General features: G+C 35.1%; 1 long non-coding RNA gene across 1 annotated transcript in view; it reads left to right on the forward strand.

Moving 5' to 3' along the window:
- Nucleotides 1-14,949, forward strand: part of LOC125275000 — a 34,478-nt gene that overhangs the window by 17,612 nt on the left and 1,917 nt on the right. The window contains exon 3 of the long non-coding RNA XR_007186362.1: nucleotides 12,564-12,621. This is a non-coding gene — a long non-coding RNA (uncharacterized LOC125275000). The remainder of the gene's footprint in view (nucleotides 1-12,563; nucleotides 12,622-14,949) is intronic.

Here is a 14,949-nt window from a genome sequence, read left to right on the forward strand (position 1 = left end):
CACACCCCTTACTATAACTGCGAGTTTCAACGCACTATAAGTCAAGCAGGCCTCACCCCCTTTTTTAGCGTATTCCTTGAGCGGGAATTTTTTAAATGAGTAATATTGTGACGTGTTTTTTCCCGGAAGAAAACTCAAGACTACAATGGAGGCGTTTCAGGGAGTTCAGAAACAGTGACACTGATATAGAGAATAACTCCCGCTGGAGGACTTTGCAGACTTTTTTCATGCTCCAACAGCAACATAACACACTAAACAAAGGTGACAATGTAAAAAAGCATAATAGAAAGTTCTATCATTGTTTCAGATATAGAGCTGTATAGATGAGGTGCATTTTTCCATTGACATTTAAACTGTTTGTCTCTTTCTATGAGTTGAGTGGGTGAAATATTTGCCTATTTCCCATAAGTAAAACTAAATGCAGCTCTCAATGTAATAGCACCTCACTTATGTTGTTTTGAGCTGCAGGACCCACAAAAAATTACAATAAAATCACAATGTTTAGGCACTCATTCCCTCGTTGAGTAATTGCTGTCTCCTAATGTTATAGTTGAGCTCATTTAGGTAATTTGTGTTGGTGTTTGTTCCTAATTTCAAATAATCACACTCGCCTGATTGTCAGACTGTATAAGCAAGCGGCTGATTGAATGCTTTGGGATCACAAATTATGGAAGCCTCCCTAATAGGCCTACAAGGTGACATTTGTAGTAAATGTCGGCCCACTGTTTTCAGTGTAGGTGGGAGAGTCTATGTTGGTGAAGTTGGACTGAAGGGGAAATGAATAGGCACCTTTTAAAGAATAACCTTAAGGTTCATTTTATTCTGCCTGACTGATAATTTTACAGTTTACGGGAAAATGCAACAAAGGGGGCGAGGCCATGTTGGGCTGCTTTAGAGAAGAGGAAGAGTTGTTGTTGTCATGCTGTCATTTTACCCCGGACTGCTTCACAAACAAGGGTCATTTCAATGCTGGATTTGCACAAAAGATTAACATGACGGCACATGCTAGTGGATGAGTTGAATCAACTCCACAGCAACTACATAAATTTATCCACTAACTGTTCAGAAACGTCCAGTTTCATTCTAAAAGTTTTAACTTCTTCCTGAGTCTCTCCATCAGTGTCCGACTCCAGTTTGAACAATGTAAGGCTGAACACCGTTACTGACAATCCTCATTTTGGCTGCGTGAGATTCTCCAGCTTTGTTGTTGTTGAGCAACCGAAGCGCGAGCTGTTAAAGCTCCGCCCTCTTCTGGAAAGTGGCCCGGGAGCAGCAGCTCATTTGCATTTAAAGGGACACACAAAAACGGTGTGTTTTTGCTCACACCCAAATAGGGGCAAATTTGACAAGCTATAATAAATGATCTGTGGGGTATTTTGAGCTGAAACTTCACAGACACATTCTGGGGACACCAGAGACTTGTATTACATCTTGTGAAAAGGGGCATTATAGGTCCCCTTTAAGGACATTTAAATAAAATAAAGAAACAAACAAAACCGTAATTTTAGAATTTGAGATTAAAGCAACCCTCTCTCATAGGGAAATGTCACCCCCTTTTCTCTGCATTACCAAAACATTATTCTTGTTCTGTATTTTAAATGTCACTCAGTTGGTGTATTCATTTTTGGAGGATTCAAAATGATTGGCAAATGTCATTTACTCTTTCTTTTGTCATTATTTTTTTTTTCTGTAGGTGCAAAAAAGGAGGTTTTTATTGAGAACTTGAGTTGTGGCTACAACAATGACAAAAGCACCATAAAAGTATCATTTGTAGCTGCATGGTTTCTTTCTTTCCTCATTTTTTTTGTCAAGCTTTCAGTTTGTGTGTTTATGTTCAGTCAGTATCCCACTGGATTATGTAAGGACATTCCTTCCTAATACATTCGCCCTTCAGCTTTGTGCACTTGACCTCTATCAGATTTTCCTCTCACTCTTGTGTATATGGTTACATTTCTCTTAGGGATGCCAGTCTGAGAGGAACAACATAAGTTACAATGTTTTTCTTGTCCATTCACTGCCAGTCAGAAAATCTTAAGAATTCAAAATTGCTTATACTTGCCTGTTGCAGATGAAAGCTTGCTTTTTGTGTTTCTCCTTCAGAAATAGCAATTGAAGGATGTCTGATTTCAGACCCTATATAGACATGAGTGATTTTGCCTTTCATTTTTTCCTCAGGACATGAGGTCTGTTTGCTCAGATCAAGACAGATTACATAAATTCAAGGTCATGTCTCGACAAACAGGGACTGATGAACTTGCTCTGCACATGTTGATAGACCTCAGTGTTGTAGTGAGTGCAAAAGACTCACTCAGTTGTGATGTTTCCTGGTAAAGCACAGTAAAAACTGCATTCAGATGTCACACGCTGCTAAATCAGACAGGTGTTGTATGAATTACTGAGTTGATATTCCTCGCAGATCCTACATCTTGCAGGTGTCCGGATCTAGGAATGTCCTAGTTTTGATAATATATTTGACGACAGTAGCTTTCATTGTTTTTTCCCCCCTGTTTTTATGTTCCATAAATATTCTAACCTCATGATTGGGTAAATCATCAAGGGTTTTTCCTAGTTTAAAAATGCCTTTTTTTTTCTTCATTCTATTTGATCCTAGTTTTAGCCACGCTTTTCTCTTGCTTTGTTGTGTCGCATCAAATCAGACTGATGAAACTGGACAAAGTCAAGAGCAATAACACTAAAAACTCCTTGATACTTCATTTCAAAACATACTCATTCATTCAGTCCCATATAAAGTATGCTGGGAACTAAAAATGCCCAGACTCTGTAAAAGTAAACTTCTATTTTTGCAAATTTAAGTGGATTGCACTGCACACAGTGAAATTAAGCAAAACATTTTTTGATTGAATAAATTAGTCAATCAGCTAAGAAACTTGTTTTTTTTTTCTTAAAGTCAATAATTTTATCCTTTAAAACTCATCTTTGATCACCAAAATTAAAAATTTAAATGTTTTTTTTTCCTTGAAAAATTTTCTTCATGCCTTAAAATAGCTTGAATGTAAACCTTGCCTTATTTAGTATACACAGTTCTGTGAATATGCAAATTAGCCCCGCCTCCTCTCACTCACACCAGCTCAGAGATCCACTCGTTGACGATCACACGTTGACATGATTGGTTACAAGACAGTTGTGACGTTGTTGACTTATGAATTTGCACATGGTTTGTCTTAAAGCACATTAAAAACACCAAATAGACATATAAAAAACATTAAAAACTTGATTTTCACCACAGGGGGACTTTAAATTATACAACTTTTTCTCCTTTGCAGGGTGAAACATATAGGCAATCTTTACTTGACTATTTTTAGTTAATAGTTTGGCTCAAAACAGTCTGGTCATTCTCCTCTGACCTCTGGCATCAACAAGACATTTTCGCCCACAGAACTGCCACTCACTGGATATTTTCTCATTTTTGGATCATTCTCTGTAAACCCTAGAGACGGTTGCGTATGAAAATCCCAGTAGATCAGCAGGTTCTGAAATACACAGGCTAGCCAGTCTGACATCAACAATCATACCACGTTCAAAGTCACTCAAATCACCTTTCTTCCCCATTCTGATTCTCAGTTTGAACTTCAGCAGATCATCTTGACCATGTATACATGCCCAAATTCAGTCAGTTGCTGCCATGTGATTGGCTGATTAGATATTTGCATAAACGAGCAGTTGAACAGGTGTACCTAATAAAGTGGCTGGTGAGTGTGCGTATATAGGGGCTGTTTACATGACACCTTTTTCAACTGAAAACTGAAAACTTTTTATGCGTTTTGGCCGTTCATTTACACAACAATGGCGTTTTGGGGGCCTGAAAATGCAAACTGAGAAAATGGGATTCAAAGTGCAAGCTTTTAGTGTTTCCGTGTAAACTACAAAAATGTGAATTTGTGAAAACGGTGCTGTCATGCGCATGCATATTACGCGTTCAGTCTGTAGGCGCATAGTGCTTCTTTACAAAGTGACATCGCCATCTACTGGCCTGGCATGAATAATACAGCGTTTGTAGTCGTTTTCGTGGATCCATGTGAACAGGGATCATTTTTGACAACATCGTTGTCATGTAAACGTATACCATTCAACATTTTGTGAACTGTAGGATTTTTTCTGAAAGTCTCTTACGCTCACTAGGGCTGTATTTATTTAATCAAAAATACAGTAAACACAGTCATATTGTGAAATATCATTACAATTTAAAAACATTTTTTTCCACTTTATTACATTTTAAAATGTAATTTATTCCTGTGATCATCACTCCAGTCTTCAGTGTCACATGATCCTCCAGAAATCATTCTAATATGCTGATTTGCTGAAACATTTCTTATTATTATCAATGTTGAAAATGATTTTGCTGCTGAATATTTTTTTGGGAAACCATGATAAAAAATTTTTTTTTAGGATTCTTTGATTAGAAAGTTCTTTGATTAAAGGGATAGTTCACCCAAAAATGAAAATTTGATGTTTATCTGCTTACCCCCAGCGCATCCAAGATGTAGGTGTCTTTGTTTCTTCAGTAGAACACAAATGATGATTTTTAACTCCAACCGCTGCCGTCTGTCAGTCAAATAATTGCAGTAGATGGGAACTTCATCTATAAGAGTAAATAAAGCTTGCTTAGACAAATCCAAATTAAACCCTGTGGCTCGTGACGACACATTGATGTCCTAAGACACGAAACGATCGGTTTGTGTGAGAAACTGAACAGTATTTATATCATTTTTTACCTCTAATACACCACTATGTCCAACTGCGTTCATGACTCCTTTAGTGATGTCTGATCGCGCTCTGACAGCGGCAGTGATGTCTGACACTCATTGAAGTCAAAGACTATAGAATTAAAGGGACTTTGTTGAAGAGACATCACTTCCGTTGTCAGAGCGCGATCAGACATCACTAAAGGAGTCATGAACGGAGTTGGACATAGTGGTGTTTTAGAGGTAAAAAATGATATAAATACTGTTCAGTTTCTCACACAAACCGATCGTTTCGTGTCTTAGGACATTAATGTGTCGTCACGAGCTGCAGGGTTTAATTTGGATTTGTCTAAGCAAGCTTTATTTACTCTTATAGATGAAGTTCCCATCTACTGCAATTATCTGACTGACAGACGGCAGCGGTTGGAGTTAAAAATCATCATTTGTGTTCTACTGAAGAAACAAAGACACCTACATCTTGGATGCGCTGGGGGTAAGCAGATAAACCCATTTTTGGGTGAACTATCCCTTTAATAATAGCATGTATTAATCTTTTATAGCATTAAATATCTTTACTGTCACTTTTTGATGAATCCTTGCTGAAAAAAACTATTTGTATGTTAGTGTATATGTAATCTGTGTTACCCATGGTTTTACACTCTGTTGAGAATTGCAATTGTAGGCACATTCCCATTTCTTTATTCTCTTGAGAGCTGAAACTTTAGGCTGGTTCTTTGGCTGTTTCACTTCACTGCCAAAACCTGCCCACTCACTTTACAAAAACAAGTTATGTGGCTATAAAAAGAAATGTGCTGAAGTTCATTTTGTTCAAATTGAGTTTTGGCTTTACTTGCAAGTTTTTTTTTTTTTTTTCTCACATCTGCTAACATAGCTGGATGATGACTTTTGTGCCTCATTATAGCAGAGAGATGATTTGTCAAAGCAAATTGTTCTTTGAGGCTTTGTGTTAGAGCTGTTATCATGAACAGCAGTGTCGTCACTAGAGTTACTGAGACCGATTTACAGAAGAGAGGGCAATGAATGACTTATCACAGAGAAGTGAAAGGCATGACATCTCATGAGATGTCAAGCCTTTGGGAATGACATCTCATCACAGTAAACGTGCGCAGTCACACTAAGGCCATTCAGTCTTCATTCAATGCATGAGTGGATGATCTTCACACTCTTATGCACAAGTCAGCATTACTGTAAGCAGAGTATTTATTTACTGTCAGTGAAGCCCGGTTGTGGGGTCTGTGAGGGAGTAATTCATCTCTGAGCTTTTTCTTCATTATTTTTTTCTCACCTTGAAATGGAAACTCATAGGGAGGCTAACTCAGTTAAAAGAGTTCTGCACACACATGTAACTCACAGAAACACACACGGTGCTGCTGCATGTCCAGTGTTTCGCTTAGATTTGACAGTATTATATCTGATAATATTGCACTAAACAGTGAATCTCCTTGTGAAATCTGTCAATAAAAGTCACACCAAAACCAATGCATTTTGCATTATGTCATTGATTTTATTTTACCCATGTACAGTGTCCAAAAGTGATATTTGTTTTTAATGACCCTACAAGTTTGATTACAACATCAAAATATGAGGAAAATATTTTATATTTTTAAAATATTTTAAATATGAGGGAATAAAACACTAAACTTAGTTAAGGTATTCATCTGACAAAATGATTAGGCCAAAATAAAATGAATTTAAAAAATGCATAGAAAAACAAAAATCTCACATGAAAAAGCATAACATTGTCTACACTGTAAAAAAGTATTTTCATGATTTATCACAACTTTCTTTTGTCAAATCAACTTAGATAATTAATGTGGTTCAGATAACATAATATTGTGAGTTTCTGTTGATTAAACCAATCGCCTTTATTGTATTAACTCAAATTTTGAATTTCAGTCAACTCAAAATTTTAAGGTAACCAGGTAACTTTAGATTAAATTAACATTTTTTTTTACAGTGTACAACATAATCAGTTATTAATATTTTGTTGGTTCTCTTTTGTTTTTGCATGTGTTCATAATTTCTTTGTATGACAGCATGGCCAAAAATTATGTCCGCACAATTTGGCATGTTTCATTGCGTTATCACAAATAAAACAAGTGACTCCAAACACAATTACACTTACAAAATCTTTAACAAATTTTTAATCTTAGAATTTCAATAAAGGGTGACGATGTCAATTTCCCTATAGGCCAGTCATCAATTTGGCCACTACTGTAATCATTTGGTATTTTTTTTCTCATTTTTTCTCACTATTTCTTTCTCATTTTTTAAAGATTATTTATACAGTCATTTTTTACTATATTACAGTGAATTTTTTTTATTTACTTTAATTTTATTATTAAAAATATTGTTTTAGTATTATTATTTTATTTTAATCAGTTATGCATTAATGAAAACTCAACATTTTGCATTACAGTAATGAAAATGGGAAAGTAAAATTGTTGTGAAAATCAGATTTTTTCAAAAATTAGATTTTTGCTGTAAAATGTGACTTGGATGCCTCTTTTCACTATTTTAGGTTGATGCTTCATTTGTATCCAACAATTCCTAGGTAAACGTTGAATTCCATTTCACCTAAAGCATCTTGTACCTTATTTACAGGGACGATCCTCTGGGACTGCCTTGCTCAGAGGCACAATGGTAATAAAGCAGCGGTGTGATTGCAAGTGTCCTCGCTGGGACTGAACCTGCAACTATTAGCCCAGATCTCTTACCACTAACTGCTGCCTGAATCACAACATGCTTGAATGAATATGCATGAGGATTCAAAGGTAAAGCTTTAATTTTAAGAGACCTGCAGTCATCAGATTGATGCATTTCAGGCCACAGGGATTTTCAGAGACTTCAATGAATTATTAATAGAAGATGCATAGGTCTTTCCTCAAGCAAACTAAATTTAGCACATACGTATCTTGAGGGTAGAGTGCTCATTTTGAGATGTGCTAATCTACAGCTCACTGAATGCAAATAATGGCTTAGCTTGGCATTTCAAGGGTTTATTTTCTTGATTATTGGAAATCTTTAGGATAGGAATAGGCGCCAGTTTATGTTTCTGCAGGTGGGTGCACTCTTTTCTGTTCCTCAGATACATAAAACATTAGCCTTTATATATTGTGTTTCTTGAGTGAAGAAGAAAATGCTGTACTTATTCAAACAGTTCCTTATTTACCATTGAATCGCAAACAAGCAGAGACGCTCCAAAATGTGTGCAGCACTTTATTCATGATTGAGGTGGGCGGAGTCATGAGGTTTGACTGACAACTTGAGGGTGGAGTTACGAGGTTTAGGGTCCGTTTGTATTCATCTAAAAACATTTTTTTTAAATTATGCGTTTTGTCCGTGCATTTACACCACAGCCCTGATTTGTGGCCCTGAAAACACAAACCTTTGAAAACGGGATTCAAAGTGCAAATTTTTGAAAATGATACCTTTATCGCCTCCGTGTAAACTACAAAAAAATGCAAATTTGTGAAGACGGTGACATCATGCGCATGTGTATTATCTGTTCAGTCTATAGGTGCAAAATGTTTCTTTACAAAGTGACATCGCCAACTACTGGCCTGGCAAGAATAATACAGCATTTTTAGCAACAACTTTTCCATTTTTAGTACATTGTTGTCATGTAAACACCCTTAGTCACAAACTCTGTTTTCATTGGTTACCACAGACAGATGTAGCCTAAAGGCTGACCAATAGTAATGATTTATGAAAAAATGACGAAATATGGAGATACAAGTTTTCTGTCTGACAGCAACACAACAAATGCCCGTTAAAACATTGTAATATTACTCAATACTTAATTATACTTGTTCATTTTTCAAGAGTACAGTCTTTTTCTCTATATGTGATGGTGCGCTTGATGAATTACTCAATTACTCAAAAATTAAAGTGTTGCGCGAAGAGAAACACACGGACTACAAATTACCAACCAAACAAAAACACATCTTCATTCACAGCCTATTCTTTCCTTGAGTTTTGTCGCGAGTCGCTCTCTCGCTGATATAGATATTATACGCCAGATAAACAAGCGCAAATTTTTATCATTAGAATTTTGTGTTTATATATTTCTATGGCATCACTGTTGAAGAGTAATTAGCTAGTGAAGAGAGTTAATGAAAGTTATCATGAGAATTGTAATGTTTGGATCGGATGTCATAACAAATGTCAGTAGACCAGGAAGATTAAAAAAAAAAGTGGTTCATTCATAAATCCGTAAGATCTTGCTGTGGAAATACAAACCGGAAGATAGAACGAGCACAGCGCTGAAATGGGGAGGGGTTACGTACCTGATGATTTTGGAGTTAATTGACAATTCGCTGGGAGTTTGATTGACAACCGATCTAACCAATCATAATGCCGAATTGGCCATTTTGTCCAACAAAGCAGTCAGGAGTTAGAAGATTAACCTCTGTGAACTTGAACTTGAAAAATGGTGTGTACTGACGTCTTTCAGCATTTGAAACAACATTCCTTCTGATGTTCATTCATGTTTATTTGATGCTATAAATTAACTAGTCGGAAGAGATGATCGGTTCACGAAACGCTTGAGCTGAGGCGCTACAGCGATCTGTCACGACACATTAAAGAGCCACAAAACGGTTTTTATTGTTCGAATTTCTTAAAAAACTTTGTTTAATATCATAAGTAACCTGCTCTGTCTTGTCTGTCGACGTGTTGTCAGTGTCCTCTTTGCTTCGCCATGTATTTTTCACTCTGTTTGGCGTGACGTGGGGGCGGGTCTTTGCGAAGGTCAATTACTTAAAATGCAATTTATCATCATACAAATAACAGACAGCACAAGTTTTTGAGTCAGGTTAAGTTGTAACGCTAAATATAATGATAGAATTGTGTGTGGGATCCACCAATCAGAGAGGTTCCTGAATCTCAATCGTTTTTTTTTTTTTTTTGATTGGTTAAAATTATTGTAGATATTTCATGTTTTTCTGTGGGTGTTTGGGATCAGCGACTATAGTTGTTGAATGCTGCTTTATTGATCTTCACCCAGGATGCAGATGTGACTTGAAAACATGAGGACCAAGAGCTCATCCAATTTTTAAAAGCCAAAATCGTTTAGATTTCATCACAGCTTCGGCAAAGCATAAAAACTTATCTGCATGCTGTTTGTTCTTTTAATTTCACAGGAAATGAGAAGAACATTCTTTAACACCAGAGTGATTTAAAAAATTAAGCTTCCAAACACTTAAAGTAGCCGACCCATGAGAGCTCTTTCTGCAGTTAAATTGGTTTTCATCCAGGTAAAGCCTTGAAGGATTAAGGAAGCAGACAGATCTTATGAGATACTAAAACACTTTAAATGTTCTTTCTGTTATTTGTTTGTTTGTTTATTTTATTTATTTAAAAAAATGCTCTAATAGGCATAAAATAATAATAAAAAAAACAGTAAAAAAAAAAAAGGCTTTTGACAGCTTTTCATTTTTAAATAAAATTTCATTTTTTTGTAATCAATGTTCTTGTACCTCTTGCACCTATATATATATATATACAGTACAGTCCAAAAGTTTGGAACCACTAAGATTTTTAATGTTTTTAAAAGAAGTTTCGTCTGCTCACCAAGGCTACATTTATTTAATTAAAAATACAGTAAAAAACTGTAATATTGTGAAATATTATTACAATTTAAAATAACTGTGTACTATTTAAATATATTTGACAAAGTAATTTATTCCTATGATGCAAAGCTGAATTTTCAGCATCGTTACTCCAGTCTTCAGTGTCACATGATCCTTCAGAAATCATTCTAATATGCTGATTTGCTGCTCAATAAACATTTATGATTATTTTCAATGTTGAAAACAGTTGTGTACTTTTTTTTCAGGATTCCTTGATGAATAGAAAGTTCAAAAGAACAGCATTTATCTGAAATACAAAGCTTCTGTAGCATTATACACTACCGTTCAAAAGTTTGGGGTCAGTAAGAATTTTTATTTTTATTTTTTTTGAAAAGAAATTAAAGAAATGAATACTTTTATTCAGCAAGGATGCATTAAATCAATCAAAAGTGTCAGTAAAGACATTTATAATGTTACAAAAGATTAGATTTCAGATAAACACTGTTCTTTTGAACTTTCTATTCGTCAAATAATCCTGAAAAAAAATATTGTACACAAATATTTTGTACAATTGTACACATTAAATGTTTCTTGAGCAGCAGATCAGCATATTAGAATGATTTCTGAAGGATCATGTGACACTGAAGACTGGAGTAATGATGCTGAAAATTCAGCTTTGCCATCACAGGAATAAATTACTTTGTGAAATATATTCAAATAGAAAACAGTTATTTTAAATTGTAATAATATTTCACAATATTACAGTTTTTTACTGTATTTTTAATTAAATAAATGTAGCCTTGGTGAGCAGACGAAACTTCTTTTAAAAACATTAAAAATCTTAGTGGTTCCAAACTTTCGGACTATACTGTATATATATATATATATATATATATATATATATATATATATATATATATATATGCTATAGTATAGGCTATACATATCAATTTAGTAAGCAAATAAAAAAATCCCTCTGCCTCACATTAAAGTAGCTGTACTGGAAAATAAATTACTGCCATGTCACAGTTGCTGAAAGCTATTTTGCATATGTTTAGCATATGCTGTATGCTTTACCAAAGAATCCACAATAATTAGCCAGTGTCTATAATACCATATAGCTCATAAAGTCTTCATAACATCACCATGTAATCATATTGTTATTGGATGAGGCTGTGTTCTGTTTCAAGTGTCCTTCTGTTCTGTTTTCATCACTTTCATTAAGTGCAATTAAGACTCGGCCTGTGTGGGCAGGGGATTGTACGGTTTTGGAGTGGCTGGTTTCATTTTTCTCAGTTCTCATTAAAGTTCATTAAATACTGTCTAATCACTCAGAGAATCACGTGCACTTGTTTTTGTCTAACAGGGAGTCGTGGGAGTGAAAGGCTGTGACGTGTGAGCATTGTGTGTGTGTTGACGTGCGCTTCCATTCTCAGCAACAATGGTGTGAAGATCGCTGTAGTGATGCGATCACTGTAGAGGTGCGTTTACAGCACAGACCTGTCAGACCTGTCAGACCTGTCAGCATCTCACACTGCAACGCTGCAAGTCACAGGGATTTATGTGCATACAGCACCATTTTGATGCATCTCTCCTGGCAGTCACTTCTCAGTGTCAAAATTGTAAAACGGCATAAAAAAAGGAGACCTGTTAATTTATCCCGTCACTGAATACATTTTCTCATTCTTGCATTTTCTCACACCTTCACGCTGAAGACAATGAAATCAATATGCGCTCTCTCCATGTTCATTGCATTGCTTTCTTACAAAAATAGTTTTGTAATATTTTACCTCAAATATTTTTGCAAGAATTCTGTACTGTTATGTGTTCGAGCTCCTCTCCTTGTTGAACTTAGAGTGAAGTAACACCATATTTTTTGGATAACCTGAATTTTGCGTTTAACCTTCACAATTGTGTGTTCTAGTTCTTCAGAAACCCCCTCAATTGATGAAAATCTTTCTTTAAAGAACTTTGTAAAGGTCTTGTAATCAATCTTCATCAAATAACATGCATAATATGTGCCTATACCTGACAAATATCACTAAGATATGTCTCCTGAGAAATCCCGCATGTGCCTCTGACAGCCTTAGGCTCTGTAAACACCAATAAAATGAGTCTATAATACCTGGGAGTTACTGATAACATTCTCTCAATGGCAGTTGCTCAGTTGGAAACAGGACCCCCATAAATCAACTGCATTGCTAAATTGATGACTATGTAAATATATCACTGTCTGTTAATGTATTGTATTGTTTCTGCCATTCAGATGCTGTGCAGAGCTACCTAGAATAGGAGTCGGCAGTTAAGGCAGGTTGAAAGGACAGGTAAATGCATCTAAAGTGTTTTATGGTGCAACTATACCGTGCCCTCCAAATGTTTGAAAATGCCCTTGGAATGTCCATAAAAAAAACATATATTAGTAATTTAAGAAATATATATACTGTGTGTGTATATATATATATATATATATATATATATATATATATATATATATATATACACAGTACTGTCAGTATCAGTATTTTCACCCCCCAAAAAGGGTTTTAAGCCAGTTATTTATATCTTTTGCTGTAGTGTGTCAATAGGAAATATCTGTTCACCAATGTTCCCTCTCATTTTTTTTCTCGCTGAGCAAAACTTTTCTCTGTTGAGCGCACATTTTGGCCACCTGAGCAAAAACATACTTTATATCAGACCTGTACAATAAACGTAAACACACACACAAAAAAAATGGTTTTATCATGCAACTGTAACATTTAACTTTAATGTGCCGTTTCTATTTTATTTGACCCTTGATGTAACTTAGTGATTTATTAAATAATATGTTTGAAAACAAGCAGTTCAGTCACTAAATTAAGCACATTTTAGGTTACTTGAGATTTGTTCACATTGCTGTATTAACTGTACCAGTCTTTACCAAGAAATTCTATTAAAAAATAATTTCTGTCCTCCTGCAGGACAGTTCAATTCTTTATAATAATATAATTATTGAGCAGTTACAATGATGGTTTGGGACAACCATAATGTGTTTTTGTACAGTCAATTATTAGCAACAGACCGTGTTGAACCATCAAAATTACATGTTTATTGCTTATGAATTTCCCAGATTTTATATAGGGTAGACAAGGTACAGTTGGTTATAGGGTACAGTTGAAACACCTTAAATAACTTGCGTTCGGAACAAGTCTGATCTGTGAAATTTTCTTAGCACATGCATATTAGCGCCCTCTTCAATCGTGTGAAATTTGAAGTACATGCGCTTCTCCAGTCCGAAGATATCGGCGAAAGTTTTTTTCTAAGGTAATTTTTTCACTTCACCACGTCGCTTCCACATTGAATAGCTTCTCATCCTTACATGACTGTTAAAGTTAACTTACATTTTCGTAAACCTTATTTTGTGCTCTAAACACTGACATATTGCATGACTTTGTGTCATACAAGGTCATCGTAAAATCTAGAGAAATGTTCGAGGTGGTACAGTTGAGACACATACCCACACCATAGAATCCTATTGCGGCCCATGCAGTTTAGATGCACGATGTAAGTTCTATTAAGATCTATTAATCTATTAAAATTAATCGATTTTATCTGTTTTATTATTGCTGTTTGCAATTGTTCAATGTTTTTTACTGTTACTCAACTTTTCAACTGTTAATATTAAAATTATGACCTAAAATTAAATATTGTATCGCTGTTTGCCATTACTGCACAATGTTTTACAGATGGGCTACTTTTAACTAAACAAAATAATAAAATAAAATACTAAATGGAAATAAAAACTGTTAAATTCTCATTTTTAAAGGTATTTTACATTTGTAGTGAATTGGTTAGGCAGCTTTACAGCATTCCGGATGGGTGTCTCAACTGTACTAGGGTACTGTTTCCGACATGGGTACAGTTGGAACAAAAAAGCTTCTTGTGTTTATGAGCTAATTGTGAAAAATATGACCTACTTATGGATGTTAATTATTAATAATATTTTAGTAGACAAGTAAAAGAAATGTCATATGAAAAATCACTTCGTTTCACTTCTTTTCAGTCCCATAATTTTGGTGTGGTAAAGGTGAAAGCAAAAAGTGTACCAACTGTACCTGGTCTACCCTACCAGGAGGTTAAGATTTTTCGTGGCAAGGAGCCCTAAACAATCCCTTGTGAGATAAATTTTTTATAAGGCTTACATTATAATATAATAAAATATTTAAGTATTTAAACTGATATACAGTATTATATCAGTTTAAATGCTTCCATTTGTTTTAATATATTATATAGTGAAAACAAACTGAAGCATTAAAGCTAAATATTTTTAAGAAAAGTGAACGTTAACTCTTTTATAGTTATCTAAACATCCCTGAAACCCACACCACCACACACAAAAATCTATTTAAACTGAGGTATATCACTGATGTATTTTGAGTTTGCAAGCTACACCTGTGGTGGGTGTGTGATTGTAAATGTCCCAGAGTTTTGTTAGCATTCTGTGCCCATCATCCATTATTTCCGCCATTTTTCATTAAAACATGACGTTTTATTTCACATTTCTTTTCGTTTCGCGTTGCCTCTCGTATTGATGTATTTAGTCCGCAAACATTACAGTATTCTTACCGCGACTGATTTGGCTCAGGGCCAGCCAGCTCACACGCGCTCAGTCCAGT

Source organism: Megalobrama amblycephala, linkage group LG9 (genome assembly GCF_018812025.1).
Source record: "Megalobrama amblycephala isolate DHTTF-2021 linkage group LG9, ASM1881202v1, whole genome shotgun sequence".
Lineage (NCBI taxonomy): Eukaryota > Metazoa > Chordata > Actinopteri > Cypriniformes > Xenocyprididae > Megalobrama > Megalobrama amblycephala.